This window comes from Cupressus sempervirens, chromosome 10 (genome assembly GCF_028749045.1).
Source record: "Cupressus sempervirens isolate cs-2001-9-10 chromosome 10, ASM2874904v1, whole genome shotgun sequence".
In the NCBI taxonomy this organism is placed as follows: domain Eukaryota; kingdom Viridiplantae; phylum Streptophyta; class Pinopsida; order Cupressales; family Cupressaceae; genus Cupressus; species Cupressus sempervirens.
In genome coordinates, this window is record NC_143127.1 from 771443829 (window position 1) to 771464445 (window position 20617).

At 36.4% G+C, this 20617-nt stretch overlaps 1 protein-coding gene and 1 long non-coding RNA gene across 2 annotated transcripts in view; one reads left to right on the forward strand and one right to left on the reverse strand.

Moving 5' to 3' along the window:
• The first annotated feature begins 582 nt into the window (after nt 1–582).
• LOC149536149 (uncharacterized) overlaps nt 583–20617 on the forward strand; it is a 34289-nt gene continuing 14254 nt past the window's right edge. Inside the window, exon 1 of the mRNA XM_089806223.1 lies at nt 583–853. The gene's annotated coding sequence lies outside the window, so the exon portion shown is untranslated. The remainder of the gene's footprint in view (nt 854–20617) is intronic.
• The window catches only part of LOC149536150 (uncharacterized), a 30191-nt gene continuing 13696 nt past the window's right edge, over nt 4123–20617 (reverse strand). Inside the window, exon 4 of the long non-coding RNA XR_016357626.1 lies at nt 4123–4540. This is a non-coding gene — a long non-coding RNA (uncharacterized LOC149536150). The remainder of the gene's footprint in view (nt 4541–20617) is intronic.

The following is a 20617-nucleotide window of genomic DNA, read 5'->3' on the forward strand; positions in this document are numbered from 1 at the left end:
TGGGAATTGTCCAATTCGTGTTTGGTTTCCCATCCACTTTTCTTTCCAAGGGAAGCTCTCTCCCTTACTTATTTATCTGGTTTATGAATAAATAGGAGTTTTCCCTATCCTACATTTTTTGCATTGTTTGCAATATTCGCCATTTTTACAGCAGGAAAAATGATTGATTGTTGTTTTTATTATTTTTGACTAGGAAAATTAATTAAACCATTAGTAAAAATAAGAACAACTAATTAGACAATAAAATAAAATAAAATGATAAAAAATAAATTTTAAAATGAAAGAGTTAAATAATATCAATAAACTTTAGAAATATAATTTTTAAGACATTACAAAAAATTTGAAGACATAATTTAATTAACCAAGAATAATATAAAACACATTAATTCAAAAGTTACTAATAAGAAATGATAATTTTTTTTCCAGATTTGATTATTTTAAAAGAAAAATGAAAATAGGTCTAAAAAAATCTCATCAGCCCCTTCTTAAAAAGACAAAAGAAAACATATTTTAATAAAAAACATTAGTCCTAATCATAGAGTAAACTATATGATACAATTTTAGCAATTAAGAAAGCTCGAAAATATTGACAAAAAAGCCAAAAGGTTATTTTGCGGAGCAGTTTCCAACAATATTTTCATCAAAGGGCTACAACTTTTTTTTTTTCTCGAGCTCAACAATTTAAAATCCAATATGTTTAGATCCACTTTTTGTTCATTTTAAATATTTTGAAGCAGTCGTTCGGAGATTGGTCTTGGATCGTCGCATTTGAAAAAAAATATCTGCTCGTGAAGGGTTCGTGTTTCTCAGTGGCACCGTTGACAGCACGACACAATTGTCGCAGATTCTTCAAGTAAGTCACTTGCCATGGCTTCAGATTTTTCCTTCTCGTTTTAAAAGTTCCATACAAATCCGGATAATATTTTACTGTGTATTTCTTATTGTGCTATTCACTGTTAACTGAAGGCATTGATTCTGTGGTTTTATCGATGCTTGTTTTCATATATGGTATTATATTGATACCTTGTGTTAGATTATTTAAGCGCGGGAACACAACTTTTTTAATTGTTTAACCTTTATCATTTTGGGGCGAAAATTAACTGCAGCAATTCTGAGAATTTGATTCTCTTTTCATCTGTGTGCTGCCATTAATTTGACTGCGAAGTACCTAATGTATCTGCCTTTCTCCTTGGAGCATCATTTGAATTGATTTCCATCTGAATTTGATTATTGTAGAAGTGTTTGTGCCAATTTAGTTATTGGTGTGATCTAAATCATGTCCTACGACAAGGCTACATAATCTTGAACTAGCCATATATAAGGAGGTTAGGTAAGGTTTGTGATAAATCCTGCATTGTGGATAATTTTATTGTATATTTATTTTTTTCTGTTACAGACCTTTGTGAAATAATGCATTTTTCTGTTTTCAATTGATTCAAGGATGGAGGTCCCATCCAATGGATTTCCAAACTTGCGGCTCCAACACACACAACAGTTTGCACAACAGAAAACATGAAAAAATAACATCGTTCAAACACAACAGTTCTTAGAATTGATATCCTCTATTAGTTTTCACTTTTCAGAAGTATACCAAGATGCTTTGCTGAACTTAAAGCTTTTAACCCTTATAACACTCCTACAGACCGGTTACAGGTCAGTTTCAATCTTTCTTTTGATCCTATTTCAACTTGCACTTACCACTTAGTGTTTCAGTTCTTTTCACGTATCATTTTGGGCAAAAGATCTTCTATAAGTGATTTCAGAGTTTATGGTTGCATTGCTTTGGCACATAATCCCAAGAAAAAGAGAAATAATTTAGATGCAAAAAGAAACACATGCATGTTTGTTGGATATAAGGAGCAGCTCAAAGCATATGACTAATCTCTACCAACGAAACTGTGGTTAATAGAGCTCAAGATGTAAATGAGAAAATACCCTTTTTTAGTTAATGTGAACTCTACATATTGTAGCATATGGGCAACCGTGATTGTAGAACAAGTGTTGGTATTAATCAAACAGGAAACATTAGAGGGTTCAAATATGAGGAGCGATTTGGTGGAGAAAAGAGTTGAGTATTATCGGTCTTCTTCACATGATTAGGGATTTGGTGGAGAAGAGATTGATATGTTGTCTTCACAATTAGATCAGTTTGGCCAACAAAATAGACCAAACTGGTACTCTACCATAATGAAGGATATTTGTAAAGATGAATTTCCAAAGACAATGGAAGGTTGGTCCATGTGCTCAGTAAACAATTTGTGCAATGTGATGAATTGGTAAGTTTGCTCTAATTCTATTGCTTTGTAGTTATTTGGGCCTAGCACATTTGAATAGTTCAAAGGAATTTTTTTTTTCATGAATAGGAAGCTACTATGAAAGGGGAATATGATATGGTCCCCAAAGGAGAAATTTGTTGGTCGTAAATGGATTTATAAAGTCAAGGTCAAATCAAGTGGTTCATGGACAAATACAAAGTTTTTTCTGTTGCCAAAGGAAGAAGGGATAAACCGTGAAGAGACCTTTGCCTTGTTTGTAAAGACATTAAAATTTTGGTAGATTATCTTCATTGTTGCTCATTTTGGATGGCAAAAGTTGAGTAGTATCAAATGCAACAAACTAGGTTTGCAAAGCTATTGAATAGCTATCAGATACTCTAGCTAATTTGGTTGGTGTTGGTGTGTTTGTTTAGAACATTTAGCAATATGATACCCCTAATATTCTATCTTGCTAAGTGTACTAAGGCTATGGGTGGATGTCTTATGGCATGCTTAACCTTAAGATTTTCATTTATTAGTTCTATTTATTTCCTTAGGTTGACCTAATTACGATGAAGGAGTTTGACTGTACCTAATTATATTTATTAATAAGGAAGAGTAAGGCTCTTCAAAATTATCAAAAGTTTTATGTTTTCTTTAATTTAATTATATTCTATTTTTTGGAGGTTACCCCTTTGAAGTGGTCTTAATTTTATTGTTTCTGTCTTTATTTTAATGAAATATTTTAAACAAATCATCTTATTTAAACCATATCTCACAAATCACTATTAAATTTTCAATCTATAGGTATTTTGGGATTTTGCAAGGAACTTGTAATTGCTCCCATTGCCACTGGATCTAGTCATTATACTAGGTTGATTCTAGCTTTTGAACTCCCATCTTTGCACTTACCGCTAGAAAAAATAGGGGCTTCCTTTGCCTGCCAATGACGTTGAATTTGTGTTTGACCTTCTATGCCAATTGTGTTGTGAGCGAGGCATCCATCAATTGAATCTAATTTATGAATGATGTATGAACTGTTCTACAACATGCTGCAAGAAATGCAATCTCTAGAAACATGATAGGTGGGATCTGTAGTGTTATGTGTTAGAACTTGTTGAGATTCAATAAATTGGCAGCTATATGTTTTGAGATGCTTGTGAGCAAATGGTCTATGGAGACCAAGCACACATCAAGTGCATATCATTCAACAGCATTCTCTTACCAGGAGTGCAAAACTGAAAGATTGTTGCAGTGATTGGTACAGTAAGCGACAAGGAAAGATCACCTACAGATGCAAGTAAATTGATGGAATGGAGCAGTATAGATGACATAGCCAAGGCTATCATTGGTCTTGCTCTTGCAGACTCTGAGCTTCATCATGTAGATTTAGATAAATCATCTGCAGATATTTGAGATAATGTAAATTAACTATTTGGAGCAAAAGCTGTTAACACAAAGTTTTCCTTAAAACTTTAGTTGTTTAGCTTCAAAATGGAGAATGGTATCACGATGTCAAATCATATAAGTAACCTAAGATCTCTCATTAGGCAACTTGTAGAATGGACTTGGTGGTCAGCACCTCCTTGCAGACTAGTGACATGGCTTAACAACCTCTATGGTTTGGGTTAAATCTGGCATTTGCATTGTGCATTGAGTGTTTGAACTTTTGGTGCAACAACAAATGATTTCAACAGAAGTGCCACTTTTCTCAATATCAAATACCTTTTTCTGAACTTAATAACAGTATCCACTATTGTTGTTCATTTCAGTTCTGATATGCTTTTTTATTTAATGCTTTAACACACATATCATCAATGACAGAGCAGCAGAAGCAAAATGCTTAGAGATAGGCAAGTCCATCTAATTTATTAGCAACAACAAGCTAACAACTGATTTGCGTTGAAGCACGTTACAATAGATAGTGGAATGTTTAATATTGTTGATGGAAGTTCATGCAATGTCAATATTCAGTATGCTAGCGATTTGTAGCCGCTGTCCCTAAATCTTTCTCATGTCCAAACAATAGTTTCCTGCTGGTTATAGATTCCCTTCCAAGTTTTACTCAGACCCAAGAGGGAGAGAGCCGTTTCCAATAATATTGTCAGATTCAGAAAACTATGAACAGCCCACAATAATCCTTATTATAATCCAATAAAATATTAAACTCCAATTGCTTTCGGAAAAAGGCCAATACTAAAGCTTGCTTGATGAAGACTTCCATGGAATTCATTGTTGTACCCCGATGGTAGGTTTGCATGAAAGATTTAATTTGTAAGATTTCGCTGAAATGTAACCAACCTCGCGAGATATAATTGCCAATCAACAAACATTAGAAAGATTTGAGCAATAAATTTTCAGCCTTATAGTTCACATACCAATATTATATCAAGGCCTACAATATATGCTATAGGGCAAATAATATTATACAACACGACCTTCAGATTTTTCTCATAAGCTCATGTAAATCTTGAACTAAGGTCCCAAATAAAAAATTGGGTCCCACTTAATAAATGATAATTATAAAATTCAGAACAATACTTTTCCAGAGGTGAATATTTATTACCTTAGAACTGTACTTACACTAATTACCACAAATTTGTCTACATATTGAATATTTTATCTATTTTTGACATTTTAATAAAAAGCAATACTTAATTGTCACTTTAAAAAATTGGGGACATTACATCTATCTCTCTAAATACATTTGATGGGATCAGTGCATCATAGATACTCAAATTGGTTATATTAGGAAGTAGAAGGTGACGATGTTGGTCAATATGGGTAGTACACAACTTCATTGACAAAAGATTGGCTAATGAGCTTAATTGATTTGTGTATCTGGTCTTTAAGTTTTAGGTCAAATTTAGTGTGCATTGTGTTATTCTCCTCAAAATACACGCTTTTCATGCAAAACTGATTTCTATTCATCAGTAGTTAATTCTGAAAACACATAATATCTGAAAATAGAGATGTATACTGCCCTCAAAATAGGTAAACCATTGCAGCCATGTTTTTTCCAAACAGTAATGAAATACCTTTAACGATTTCGCCTAGTTGTAAACTCCATCATGAATCTACCCTAGAAAAATGAATTGGGGTTCTGTCCAATGCGCTGAAAGAATACCAAGGGCTTCTGTCCTCAGGAAACTAGAACTGAAACAAGAAGCTCGCAGAGCTCTGGCAAAAGAAATGGATAAACCAAGCCTGCTGAAAAGAATCTATCATTGTTCTCTGAAATCCAATGCAGTGACTCTTCATTTTCCGTCTGCCTGTCTCTTCATCTGAATTTACTATGAAGGATCAACAATGAACTATCCATTTCTTTGAAAGCATTATAGCAACAATTTGACCAAGTCTCTCCCTTAGCTAGCCTACTCTATTCTCCTATTCTAATCACCTCCAATAATCTCATGAATCTGACCCCTTACAAATGAGACGGCCTTCGCCTTTCATAGTAGTTCCATTACAATGAAGGGCCAGGTTTGATTGGAGATCAAGGGCCAAGATTTAATGTCCAAAAACCCTAATTAGGGTTGCCAAATTCACCACCAATTACATGAGGGCACCAAATCATGGGTCAATGAGAAAATTACAATAATTTTTCCAACCAATCTGAACATAAGACACATGGCATGTTATGACCGCTTCTGCTTAAAATTGGAATTTTCAAATTGGAGGAGACAACACAGTGCCACCTTATTGTTGTTATCTTGTAGATCTACTTAAAAACATGTGCTTTCGATCCTGGCTTGATAAAATGTCTTTAAAACTGCCAATATTTCTTGTTCGATTGTTAGAAAGTAAGTCTGATCAACTCCTCTGAAGTTGTCAACTTCTTCAGGATGATCATAATCTCTGTTGCTTTCAAATTGTTTCATCTTTCAAACCTTCTCCTTACTCTCTTGGGAACTTTCTCATTGTCATGACTTGAACTTGCACTGGAACTTGATGGTGCTTGTGAAGCCATTGATGTTGGCCTCATGTAGTTCGATCTTTCCTGATTGTGAACTTGGATTTGCCTCTAAAGGTCTGATTTGAGCTTGCTTTCCCACTTTGAATTCTCAGGCTTGAATTCAACTTCCTTGTCTTCACTTGGAGTTCATCCCGCAAAGTCAAGAAATATTCCACCAAGTTTGCAAGATGTTAAGCAAATAAACAAAATGAAGAGGGAAAAAACTCAGAATTTCCATGAAACAAATTATTTCTAAATCACGCCCTCCTTATGGAATGTTAAATATTTCAGCATAGGAAAGTTAGGAACTCCAAAACATATCAAAATCTGGAAAATATATATGCATTTCGCAATCTGAGGATTCCAATCCCACTCCCTTACCCCCAAATTCACAGATGTCGTCCTTTAAATCTTAAAGCTGATTTTGTTGGATCAGATGTTTGAATTGATCGAACTGCACCTCTTTATATAAAGGGGGTTGGGCAACTTAGCAAATTGAAATCATCAAACTGAAGCTGGAGTAAAGGGGTTTGGCCAACTGAACAAAATGGTTATTGAACTGAAATCATTGTCAACCTTAGAATGATTTGCTACCAATAAATGTTGTAGGTTTCTGCTACAGAGCAGAGGACAATTCCCTGCTAATCCTGGGCTATTTCGCTGCCTAAGATGGAGTATATTACTGTTGAACCACCTTGGTTCTGATGTAAAATGCTGACCCAAAATGGATGGGATTCGCTGCCCACAGAGGAAGGAAGTTTGCTGCCTAAGGCAGAGCTGAAATCAATTTGTTTTGATGCTCAAATGACTCCAATCTTCCTTTTTTATATAGGCGTCTAGGGCTTTGGAAGGGGCCGGGCCTGGTCCCAGATAACAAATTTTTAAATTTGAATTTGACTTTTGTGGAGACAATGGTCCATTTTGGAGGGAAAATATGAGTGGAAATCCCTTTGAGAGAGGACTTTTTGTGAAGACCTTTTGTCTACGTCAAAAAGCCCTTTCACCTATTGTTTTCATTTCCAAATTGGTTGTATGATCTCCTGATGTAATGACCCCTTTTTCCGGGCCTTAGCTAACAACTATCATATCGATGAGAAGTTACATTTCATATTCATGAGCAAGGCAAGACAGTTATAACAGCCATATTACATGTTCATATGAAAGAGGTTAAAGGCTATAACCAACTAAACTGAAATATCTTAACTAACAATTGAAGGAGTATTCATTCAACAAATATGGTGAATATAACTGCCATTGTAACTGACCGTTACTTAATGGAAGAGAGATCCTTTCTACTAATGAGGATACGTTACTTTTCATAATCACACAAAGGCATATTCACAACAACTTTACATTTTCAGATGGAAGAGAACCAACGGCTATAATCCGAATGATTGGCAAGTAAATAACTGATTAAATGATATTAACCATCTAACATATCTTTAACTTGAAATTTGCAAATTCATAAAAGTAAAATACCTGTTACTAGCAGATATTTGAACGCATATCTGATCTTTGTCTTGTGCAAGTCTTGGCTTCTGGAGGAGAGGAGAAGCATTGGCAAGGGCTTAACCTCCCAATAGTGGACCCTTAGTATCCTCACACAATCTCAACCGAGAAAGGCCTTCCCTACCCTGGGATCAGGCTTGGGACACCACTGTCTAGCCATTGGGCATCCTGGTATCAGAGTATCAACCCACCGCTCATCTTCACAACAAGATTTATACATTGGACTACCATGAGCTGACCAAGTTTAGAACTCTTTTTATTACTTTCTTATTTGTTACTGATTGTTCTTTCTCTTATCATGCTGGGATATTTCTATTCTCACTCTTCGTCTTGATCATGTTGGTCCTCATGGATGAATTCTTGGGTGATTCCTTAAGTGATATCTGGTTTTGTATATAAACATTGCCATCTTGTTATGCCCAAACTGGCCTGTGGCATTACAATGAGAAGTATAATTCCTTTCAGATTAATCCATTATCATGCAGGTGCTGCACTTATCTTAGAGGGTATATTGACAATACCCCTATACGAGCTAGCACTTTTGATAGAGATTTATTAAGATTGCAAAATCATATTTGATAAACATATTTTTCTATTATCATGATGACTCCTTAATTATGTCAGTTCCAGAGGGAACAACAAAAGGAATACGCAGGCTGAAGAACATTTCAAATTCTGGACTATGAAGAATAATGAAGCATTCCTTGATAGGGAATCGATTAATTCAAATGCATAATTTCAGAAAGATGCAAAGAAGTTCATATTATAGTGCATGACCTGGTGAGAGGTCAACTTGCAAAATAACTAGGTGGATCTGAGTAGGCTGGCTCTCTCATGCAATTCAAACTTATGGTATTGTCGTGTATATGGATGCTAGATATCTAGTCCCGTACACAACTCTCTTAGAGCAACGCTGATGAGCATTCATTGGCTTTAGATAGAAATAGAAACTATGACAAAACAAGAATGGTTCTCAGCATGAATGAAACATGAGTGTTGTAGAACTAAGAGGTGAGAAGCAATGATGATAATCCCTCACCGCGGGTGAGTGTAGATATGCAAGAAGGCTCCTGAATGCATGTTGAGTTACACATAAAAGATCTAAGGTGGCAAGGCATTTGAAAGGTCATCGATTTAAATTAGAAAATAAAATAATCATTCCCCAAATATAATGCCCGATGAAAAAGAAGCATGAAAGGGGGCCGCTCAAGGCAAACATAATAAAGCTATTGCTAAGGTGAAAGAATAAGGATAGCAACAATAAGTCAAACTCATTTATTAATATAATCACTCCCCTTGGGATTCGTGACAAGGGCTTAACTGTCTCCTCTGTACTATAAGTTGAGTGGTTGTATCAAACATTGATAGATCGGTCTTTTGGTTCAACGACAACCCCACTCTAACAATAATATTGCCCCTTATGCTTACATGTGTAGTCTAACTTATATATATGTGTGCACGTACATATGCATACGCTTTATTAGAGATTATGCATATATACATATATATGTATATACATATGTACATATTTTATACCCACACTAGCATGTGTATATATAGGGTATTATTATATTAAAACATGATAGAAATTGTAGGATATACCGAGATTATCCACATAATGAAAGTAATCTTTTGTTTATATATATTTAATGTGATAATTTCGCTGGTTAGCTCATGGTCATCCTTTGTACATTCTTTCTTGTCTAGTCGTTTCATCCCTTAGCCATGGTAGTCAAGACTCCTACCTGTTGGCTCAATGGTAGGTGGTGCCCTTGTGACCAATTCCTTTCTAGCAATGCTTCCCACATTCGATGTGCTCTTGTAAGGAAAGAAATTCTCCACGATAATATCATATTCCTCAATATAATCACAATTACTGTAACAAGTGATTATTCGGAAACCATCATAACGGTTAACCACACAACAGGGCATAGCACAATGGGGCCTACCAACTACCTTCAAAATGTTTGCCATCCTAATTGGGGGACTAGGTGTAGTTTTGGATGTGTAATGGCTTAAATATTTTGGATGTCAATTTCTAAGACTTATTCTTGACTTTTTGTATAAATGGACAAAAGTACAAACTTGTCGAGATACAATTGCCACCAAAGAAATTCATCAGCTATCACAGGATGTAAAAATTAGGCAAGAGTGGATATTGCAATATAGTGGCATGACTTGCTTAGAAGCATAGGATGTGGAAACTTATGATCCACCAAATCTTCAATGGATTATTTAACACTATTATTTGTTTTTTCAAGACCATCGTCCTTCCTCAGTGATGATGAATTCATTAGATACATGCCTTTCTTATTTTCCAATTTACACTTAGATGACTTATTGGACGTGTTGCTAATTGCTAGATGACTTCTTGTACCTTCAGGAAAGAAATCACAGACTATACTATGCTTCACAAGAACTCCCGTAATTGCTAATATCTATTTCCTATCTTCCAATTTTTGGTCTACATGGGTGTCTTGTTAGAGGAGTTGGTCATGTATATCCTTCCCTCCATCACTCCCATTCCTTGTCTTCAATCCACTTTATTCAATCCTTTCCATCTTATTATGCCCAACCGTAACCATTGTCCTGTTATCCTTTGTCAGTAGTGTCAGAGTTAAAAGACATGGGTAGTGATACACGCCTTTGGCTCATAAATAGACTTCTTGATTTATCAATTGCTATTTTTTTCCTCGGTAATAAGTTTATAATCATATTAAATGGCATAAAAGTAAAGTACATTATGCTACCCTGGAAATTTCATCGAGGATCATCTTTTTGTTACATTACAAAGTTTTTAGAAACCTAACACATCATCCAAAAGGAAGATTTGTCCTTACATCATTTTGTTGCTTTCATGAATGAGACAAAAGCACTAGTTCCCTCCCAATTGCACATAACAACACGCCATGCTGAAAAATAGAGTCTCATTGCGGACGCTCAACCCATCAAACTTGTTGTAACACAACCACCCTTACCATCCTCTTTACCAAGTTTCTTGCTTTCTTGTCTTAGGCAACTGGTTGTAACAAAAAATTCAGCAGTGAATCTACATCAAAATCTTCTCCTTTGGTCTACCTTGCCACAATGCCATCAACCTGAACCACACCTCAAAAACCAAGGTTTCGCTCCTTTGATAAACCTATTGACTTCAATTATGTAACCCCCCCCTCTGCCAAAACACTAGAGCATAAAAACTTCTCCCTCAAGAGGACAAAAATCAGACAACAATCATCCTCTCCGATCCAAAAAATCCCCAAAAATAACCTTCGTTTTGATTTACCCATATCAAAAACACATTATAGAACACAAAGGAGAAGTAAAAGTCATAAAGTCCATGCAATATGTAGACAACTCTCTCATCACATCCCTCATTTTAGGGTGGAGGCACAAACCCACAAATTCTCTCATCCATGAGAGCATCCACCTTTCATTTTGGCCATGATTCACCCTCCCTTTGCATTTGTGGTCTTGTGCCCGATTTTGTAAACTAAGCACCATTCGAGTTTCATCTTGTAGGCACCAATGCACCCATAATTTCATTGCTTTGATATCATATAAAATGTGTTTCATAACCAGCACTTTAAGGAGGTACCAATCCATCCGGGCTTGCTTGAATCTTGCATGCCTTTGTCCCTCGCTAAACCACCAAACAAATGGAACAAACTTTGTCCCTTCAATTTTATCAATCCTTGAATCTTGATCTCCCAACCACATGCCCAACTTTGGGATGGAGAAATGTAGGATTTCTTCCATGCCAAGTCTAGCATTAGCTGATTCCAATTTCTCCATAACATACTTAATTCTAGGTTTCTGCTCACCCAACAGAAGGGCCCACGCCATTACCATTTAGAAAACGTCAGTGTTGGTGCAGTGCATGTTCTTCACCGTGAAGGACATTTCCCCCTATAACAACTCCCACCACCTATATGAGCAAATTATGCCTAAATTCAAACATCCCATCCATGTGTTGTTTCTTCGCTTTCCCATAAAAAGGGTGCAATTGGCTCACACAAGTAAATGGGAAAGAGGACTCAATTCGGCACTGCAACGCCAAACCTACCACTTCCTTGTGAATGGAGCTTCCTGAAGGGTTTTAACTATTTGTTAAAAAAGAGACTTTAATTATTGGTGGAAAGATGTTCATTCCTCACCTCATTAAATGTGGCATACAACACAATAAGTACAATTTGAATTTGTTTTCTCAAGTTCGTGTAGGATTGGGCCTTAAGAATTTCAACTTGGATTTCCAAACACCTACATAATTACTCTTGGGATGTTGCACATTCCTTAGTTAGTTCCATGGGTTTATTGTTCCATCCACATGTGGGACTAAATCTTTAAAGTTCTCCACCCCACTTCATTTAAATTCATTGACATTCGGTCTGCTTCCTTGTTTCCCATCCTTTTGATGTGTGAAATTTTGAAGTCCTCCAAAGTTGTAAGTTCCTGTCTAATGTTTGAGATGTAATTTTGGAGGTGCCAAGCTTCCAATTTTCCCTTTATTATTGCACTATGATTATGAGGGAATGCCCTTCCACATGGTGTTTGATCACACCTAGCTTCTTCGATGCTTTGATTGTTAGTAGGGCAACTTCTGCTTTGGCAACATTATTAGTTCCATCTTGTAATCTCATATTTCCTAAAGCAATCAGGTCACCATTAGCATCTCTGATTATAAATCCTGCACCTGATGGACTTGGATTACCTTTTCAGGTGTCATCCAAGTTGCATTTCCACCATCCATCATGTGGTTTTTTCCAGACCATAGGCTCCCTAGGAGCAGAAGTGAGATCAACCTTACCATGCCTATTCACAGGCCAGATGAAAATGCACAACTACTCCAATTGTAGTCTTTGATCAGCTTGTATTTATGGAGTATTGCTAGTACTCTCCATGAAACAACAACACCAGTAGTCTCCTGGATGGCTTGGTTGATTCCTAAGTAAGTGTTTCTAAGTTTCTGATTTATCTTGGAAGATTCTCCTATTGCGCTCTTTCCAGATTTCCCAGATCACTATTGAGGGCCTTAAATTCGAGACAAAGTGCAAAGTGGATTTCAATGGTGCTAAAGGCCAAGCCTGAAGGTGTTGTTTTAGGTTATTCTGCATTGGACCATGCCACATAAGTTTTGTTTGAAGCTTTGACCAACATGCTTGGGCTGTGTTGCATGAAACCAACAAATGATTTGCAGTTTCTTCATCTTTTGCACATAGGATACATTTTGAGGGACCCAAAATATCCAACCGACGCCGCCTTTCTTCTGTGAGTATTCGATCTCTGAAGGCTAACCATGCAAAGGATCCCGCTTTTGGAAGGCACTCCTTGCCCCAAAATAGATGGGTAGGCCAATCCTGTAACTCCACAACTCTTTCTGGAAGATTATATCCTAGCTTAACTGAATAAGATCCATTGTTTGCTGTCACCCAAATAATTTTATCTGGATTGGTGCTCCACATAATGGGCCTTGACTTAAAGAGGGTTTAGAGTCTGACTTGGAGATGCCCTGGTATATTTGAATCACATGGATTCTTCCAAGTTCTAAACCACCTTGAAGAGTCTTCTCAGATCTCTGTGTAGTAAATCAACTTATCACCCCAATTTGTTTTGCCCCAGTCTTTCAGTTGTGTCCATTCTGCATTAACTAGTATGCTATCATAGCCATTCCAAGAGTCCTCCCAAAAAGAGGTAGATTCACCATTTCCAACTTGCCATGAAAGATGATCTGTTATAACATGTGTACAAGAAATCATAAAATTCCAGATGGCTGAACCTTTAGGTAGATTTCTAATAGTCAGAATTCTCTCATCATTATTTGTGTCTAACTATTTAGATTTCAGAATCCTAACCCATAGCTGTGTAGGTTGAGTATATATGTTCCAAATCCATTTAGCTCCTAGAGCTTCATTCAGCAAATTCCAATTCTTTTTTTTTTTTTTTGATCAATAAACGGCCGAAGCCTTGATTAAATTATAATTAAATCAAAGTCTTACAGAAAGTCCTCTGTTCTGACAGGCCCTGGTAGGGAAGAACGGGGAAAGAAACCCTCTAGTCTTGCCCGGGACTGCAGTCCTATATTATACATTGATAAAAGGGGCATACCCCAGTTTTTACAATGATAAAAGGAGCATACCCCAGTAGATAATATCACAATTTCAAATTTTCAATACATACGGTTTCGGGGCATACCCCTATTATTCACATTTGCTTTCGAGGCGAGTAAAATACAAATATCCTCTTATCTCCAACCTAAAAGAAAGATCTAAAGCAAAAGAATCTGCTCGTATCCATCTTTTGGCTGTCTAAATCTTTCCTATTAAACTGCAACTTTGTTTATAGGAGTACATTCCTTGCTAACCAAAATGGGATATCACCTGATCAATACCTGTGAAACACCAATAGCTGGGAAAGCAGTAATAAAGTATTTTCCAAGACACAGATATTGTGAAAACCTCAAGTCATAGGATTAATCACAGATGACTGCTCATAGCATATACTTTAAAAGACCAATCCAGTAGACCAAATCTCTATCCAAATAATTCCTAAGAATTATCCAATAATCCACTCTTTCACGAAGGCATACCAAGAGGATACCCTGTTTGGTCTGAGGGTTTGAGAATAAATACTCCAGCAGATTAATCAAGTGCTTCTCCAACCAAAATAGGCCTAGTTAATCTTGCTCAAGAAAGATTATCTAGATATCTCAAAAGTAGCCTCATTCATACAACGGAATTTTAAAGAGCATATCCTCAAATCTAGATCAGAGCACTGTTATTAATCTATGTTAATCCCATCAACATAATAAGAAACAAACTCGGAAAACAATCATAATAGGAAGCATCAATAAGATGAAAGTTCTGATTAAGCACTTCTTCTAGAATAAACTTACAGGGGAACCATAAGAAACAGACACATACTATTCTAAAAGGAAGCGGAAGAAACCCAGAAGAAATTTAACACAGAGACAAATTAGTTCTATAATGTTCATACATCAGAGGATTACTACATGAAGTCCTAAATTTAATCAGATGATCAATTTCTCACAGCCAACTGGAGCATCTACAACATTCATACTTTTAAACTAAATACTACTGTTTAAAAGACAGTTATATATACACGTTTTCCATCCAAACCCAAGTTAGAGGGGGGTTTTAAACTTTCGGAATTCTATCGTGTTCATATATATACCATAGAAAAGATTTTATATGGGAGGAGATTAGATCCTAGACCCTTAGTATTCCAAAACAGAGCGCAAAATTAGGAGGTATCAATCTGTCCGATACAGAGTATAACATAAAGTTTATACTACTACTGAGCTACTCCAGCTACTTAAACCAAACCTAAGACTGGATTCTTCAAGCTATATTAACACACTACATATAAAAGTCCTTACTACTGAGAGACCTACCCCATCCTAATTCTATCCGAGTGACCATAAGCACTTCGGGTTCATCTTCAATATCATCCATGGCCATATTCATGGGCAGATCGATTCGTAGTGAGACCCTGCTTGTTTTTTCAGACTCGAGGATGTCGAAATTGATAGCATTCAGATCCTCGAAGGAGACTTCCGGCTCAATGTATGTATTAAGCAGTTTGAGGTGGTTGTATACCCATTCGTTGCTGTCTTCTTCAATGATCCCTCTCCAGCGTAAAAGAAAATTAATGCTGGCTTCCATACGAGGCCATTCCTTATAGAAGGCTAGGCCTTCCCTCATGATTAGGGCTTGTCGACGAGGGGCCGTCTTCAATTCTTCATCACCCTCCGGGAGACCCATGTATTTTTCAGGTTATGGAATTCTGCCATTATCATCTATGTTGTATACGGCCTTTCTTAGCCCCTTCCTCCACGCCGGGCTGAGAATGTCAAAAAAAAGCCGTATAATGTCCTCCTTAGGGATCTTAGCCCTAACCATTATCCCAATAAAAGAGTCGATGATGGAGCTGTTTGTCCTCCAAGTTGCTGAATAATCAAAAATTTCTTCACCCAGTGCTCTGTTAACAGCAAATCTAATCATGTCATCAGTGATTCTCAACAGCCGGCTCCATCTTTCAGGCTTGATTTTGCCTAAGAATGCCATAGTTCTGGTTTCAGTAGAGTGAAAGACGTGAATGTTGGATTCCATCTTCGATCAGAGGACTACAATACCAAAGGTTCTAAGCAGAGACTAAGAGGGGAGGAAACTATGACCAGAGATCTTCACTCTAAACCTTTCCTTCTGCTACGATTCTGGGAATGCCTTAAAGTTTTAAATGAACCAGCGGTCATGAATAATCACGAACTGGCTTGAACTCTAACATATACCTCACACAGATGTTGGAACCTAACTTCGTACCTTGTCATGATAATTTAGGTCATTCATACAAGCTTGGGAGATCCTTCCATATCTTGTGATGATGGGAGTGAGATCATGCTCAACTTTGGCATGCTCGAATCAGACGGGTATTAACTAACTATAATTAAATACTCCACTGGGAACGATTTTGGAGAGACATACAGGGAAAAAGGAGCAACACGTACTCTTTTTGAAATGAAAGAATAATGAAAATTAATATCAATACTGAATAATCATTCATGTTGCTAGAAGAAGGAGGTTTTGGATAGTTTTATCTAATAATTAGATTACGAATGCTAATTACATATCATAAATAAGGCGTAATTTATTAATGATTAAAATAATAGACTTAATCCTAATCCAAAAGTACTCAATAATTAAATTCTAATTATATACTTATAATACTTGTTAATGTTACTATCTAACACAGGTATGTTAATATCTCTGAATAGATTAACATATTTGATCTCTGGTTGTATATATATAAGAAAATATTATTATATCTATATACCTGTAGTTTAAAATAATATAAATGATATATATATATATATATATATATATATATATATATATATATATATGACTATAAATATATAAAAACTAGTATTAAGTAATTATTAATAATTTGGACCTTCAAAATAATTTTTAAATACTATAAGATAGGTGATTTATTATGAAGGATTATAAATCAGAAGGATATAGGAATTAGCATTATTTTAAAGAATATAACTATTTGACAATATGATACATTGCTTAAATTATATGTTGAGTTGATGTGATAATATTTCGCTGAATATTAATGCTTGTGAATTGGTTGAATATAAATGCAATTCTTTTGAATAGGAACTAAATCCGGGCTTGGGATTTGCCCAAAAAGGTAACTTTTGTATCAATCTGCAGTTGATTATATTGATAAGTAACTATCTTGTTATTATAAAGGGGGGGAGATATCTGACTTGAAGAATAAAATTGATTCTCCATCTGCACCCTTATTGGCAAGTTCATTTGCCAATGAGTTACCTTCTCGATAAATATGACTGATATTGATCTCCTCGAATTGCTCTATTAAAATTAACACTTCTTGGAGTTTCGAATTCAAGACCTAATTTGGGGTCTTTTTTTGTTTGATAGCGTTAAGAACGACTTGAGAATCGCCTTCAATGTGGATTTTGGGGAGGCTTAATTTAAGACAGAGCTGAAGACCCTTCTCCAAGGCTTCAAGTTCTGCCACGATATTGGAAACAGGAGGAAGGGGGGCAGCTAGCTTTGCTACCCATCTGCCATTCTCATCATTTAAAATACATCCTACCCCGGCTATACCCGGGTTCCCTCTCACTGCCCCATCAAAGTTCAATTTGTGCCAACCTGGGGGAGGAGGGACCCATTTACATTTTGCCCTTGCCTCTTTATTGCTTGCCGCATACACCAGTGGTGGATTGATAAGGTTGGACCATAATTTCTTCATAATTCCATCCCAATATGAGAAAGATCCTTCCACATGCGCTGTCTTCCTCAGATTAGCATTCATTACTTCTACTATTGAAGCTTCTAGATTTAGAATAAATCTACCTAGATTCCGCTCTTGATCTTTAAAAATACGACGGTTTCTTTCTTTCCATATTTCCCATACAACTATGGATGGGCAAATATTCTAGAATTTGCTATAGACCCCATGTCCCATATTTGTGGGCCATGAACATAGGAGCCCTTTAAGAGAATTCTGTAGAGGGGTAGCCCAGTTTAGTCGGGACTTGAGCCATTCCTAGCAATTTTGTGCGAAAGGACAGTTGAGAAAGAGATGATCAGCATCTTCATTGTTCTGTTTACACATGACACACCAATTAGGACCATTTATACCAAATCTAGCGAGTCTGTCTGCTGTTAAAGCTCTGTTCTGAAGGGCAAGCCATAGAAAGAAACCGGCCTTAGGAAGACAAGCTGTATCCCAACACAATTTTAATGGGATCTCCACCGATTTCCATTGCTGTGAATGAATAATAGCTTGATAACCTTGTTTCACGCTGTATAATCCATCCTTTGAACCAACCCAAATAAGACTATCTGGCCTTTCGGATTGTTTTATTTTCCTATTCGAGATGATCTTTTTGAAGGCTACAACTGATTCCGGATCAAGATCTAAATCATCTATTGGCCGCCATCTCCATCGAAGTTCCCCATCAATCAACTCTTTAATTTTGTAATCTTTGACCTTACTACCCCACAATGATTTTAGCCTTATTATTAGGTTTTCTAAATTGGGAGGTGTGTTTAAAGGGGGGAGCCCATCCTAGGAGTCTTCCCAAAACAAGGCTTTATCTCCTGCAGCCACATCCCATGTAAGGTATTTGCTGATAATACCCCTGCATTTTACCATGAAATTCCAGCATTCCGACCCTTTCGGCAAATTTCCCATTCTGAACAGCGATTCCGGCTTTGTTGGATCCAGATATTTATGATATAAAATTTTAGCCCATTTGTGCTCATGTTCTTGGTATAATCTCCATACAAGTTTGGCTCCCAGAGCCTCATTTTGCCATTGTGGTTCCCTCAATCCTAAACCTCCATATTCTTTAGGTTTGCATAAATTGTCCCATTTAATGAGAGCGAGTTTCTTATCATTTTCCTTATCCTTCCAAAGGAAATTCCTAAGTTTAGATTCGAATCGCTTGGACATCCAATTTGTGAGAGGAAGACATGCCAAAGGGAAAATTGGGATGGCTGAGAGGACAGATCGTATATTAGTAATCTTACCAGCCTTAGAGAGCCATCTATTCTTCCAACTTCCAATCCGCTTATCCACCTTTTCAATCGTATCCTGCCAAACTTTGATGTGTCTCGAGTTCTTTTCCAGGGAGATACCCAAATACTTACAAGGGAACATACCCTTTCTATATCCCATAATTCCACATATCTTGTTTTCCATTTTTGGAGAGGTGTTCATAAAGAATATTTCGGATTTATCTTTATTAACCTTCTGCCCTGAAGCATCCATATAATTTTGAAGTATATTTTTAAAACCCATAGCTTCTTGGATCGAACTCTTGCCAAGTAAAATAGAGTCATCTGCATACTGTTGATGGGTAATGTTAGGGAGGTTTCTGGTAACAGCAATCCCTGAAATCTTCCGAACCTGATAAGCATAGGAGACTGCTCTACTGAAGGCTTCAGCCATTAGAATGAAGAGAGAGGGAGATAGAGGGTCTCCTTGCCTAATACCCCTGAAGATTTCAAAGAAACCTTTAGGAGTCCCATTTATGAGAACAGAAATCTTCGGAGTTGAGATAAACTTAAATATTAGATTTACCCATTGACGTGAAAAGCCAAATGCTTCTAGAACTTTGCATAGGAAACGCTAATCAACCATATCGTAAGCCTTTTGTATATCTAATTACATAAACATACATGGTTCTTTATCTATGGCAGCCGAGTGAATAGCTTCCTGAATAATGAGTATGCCATCCAAAATGGATCTACTTGGAACAAAACCTGTTTGTTCCTCAGAAATCAATTTTGGCATAATTGCCTTGAGTCTATTGGCTATAACTTTTGAGAAAATTTTGTAAATAGTGTTGCACAGAGCTATAGGGCGGAAGTCTCCAGGATTTTCCGGACGTTCCTTCTTAGGGATAAGTGTGAAGAATGAATAATTGATTTCAGCCAGCAAGGATCCACCGTTTCTTGACGCTTCAATTGCTCTCCATAGGTCTTCTCCAAGTATATCCCAACATTTTTGAAAAAAGAAAGCTTGAAACCCATCTGGACCTGGAGATTTGTCTGGACTCGTATTAAATACCACAGTCCTTACCTCTTCCAATGTTATTGGTCTATTTAGATTTTAATTTTCTTCTGCCGTGACCAATTTTGGAATAAATTTGAGCATTCGGGCCTGTGCTTCCCTATTAGACCCTTCATAATTATTTAGTAAATTTTTAAAGTGAGAGACTATCGTGTCTGCAATTTCTGTAGGATTTTCTGTACGCAAACCCTGCGGAGTCGAGATACTAGATATCTTCTGTAGAGATCGATTCTGAATAGTAGAATTGTGAAAAAATTTTGTGTTTTGATCTCCCTCTTCCAACCATTTCTCTCTGGATTTTTGTCTCTAGAAGGTTTCCTCTTTGGATAAAATATCTTCTTGTTTCATGAGGAGCTCTTTTTCTAAAGTATATTTCTCATAATTCATGCCATATTTTATAATTTCCTGGTTCAGGTTTTTCAGTTTATCTTCAACTTCCAACTTTTCTTTAAAAATGTTGTTGAAGTGTTCTTTGTTCCACCTCAAAATGTTTTCTTTCAACAATTTGAGTTTCGAAATGAAAACGAACATTTTGGACCCAGCGAAGTCCGCTTGAGTCCACCATGTCTTAATCAATTCTAAAAATTTCGAATCCTGAAACCACATCTTTTCACACTTAAAAGGATTTCTCTGTGGTTTAGAAGGTTCTGAAATCTCCAAACATACCGGGAAATGATCTAATCCTGCGAAGGGAAGAATGGAGGATTGGAAGTTCTTATTGTAAGAAGAGATATTTCCTACAATAAAGAATCTATCTAACTTTTCT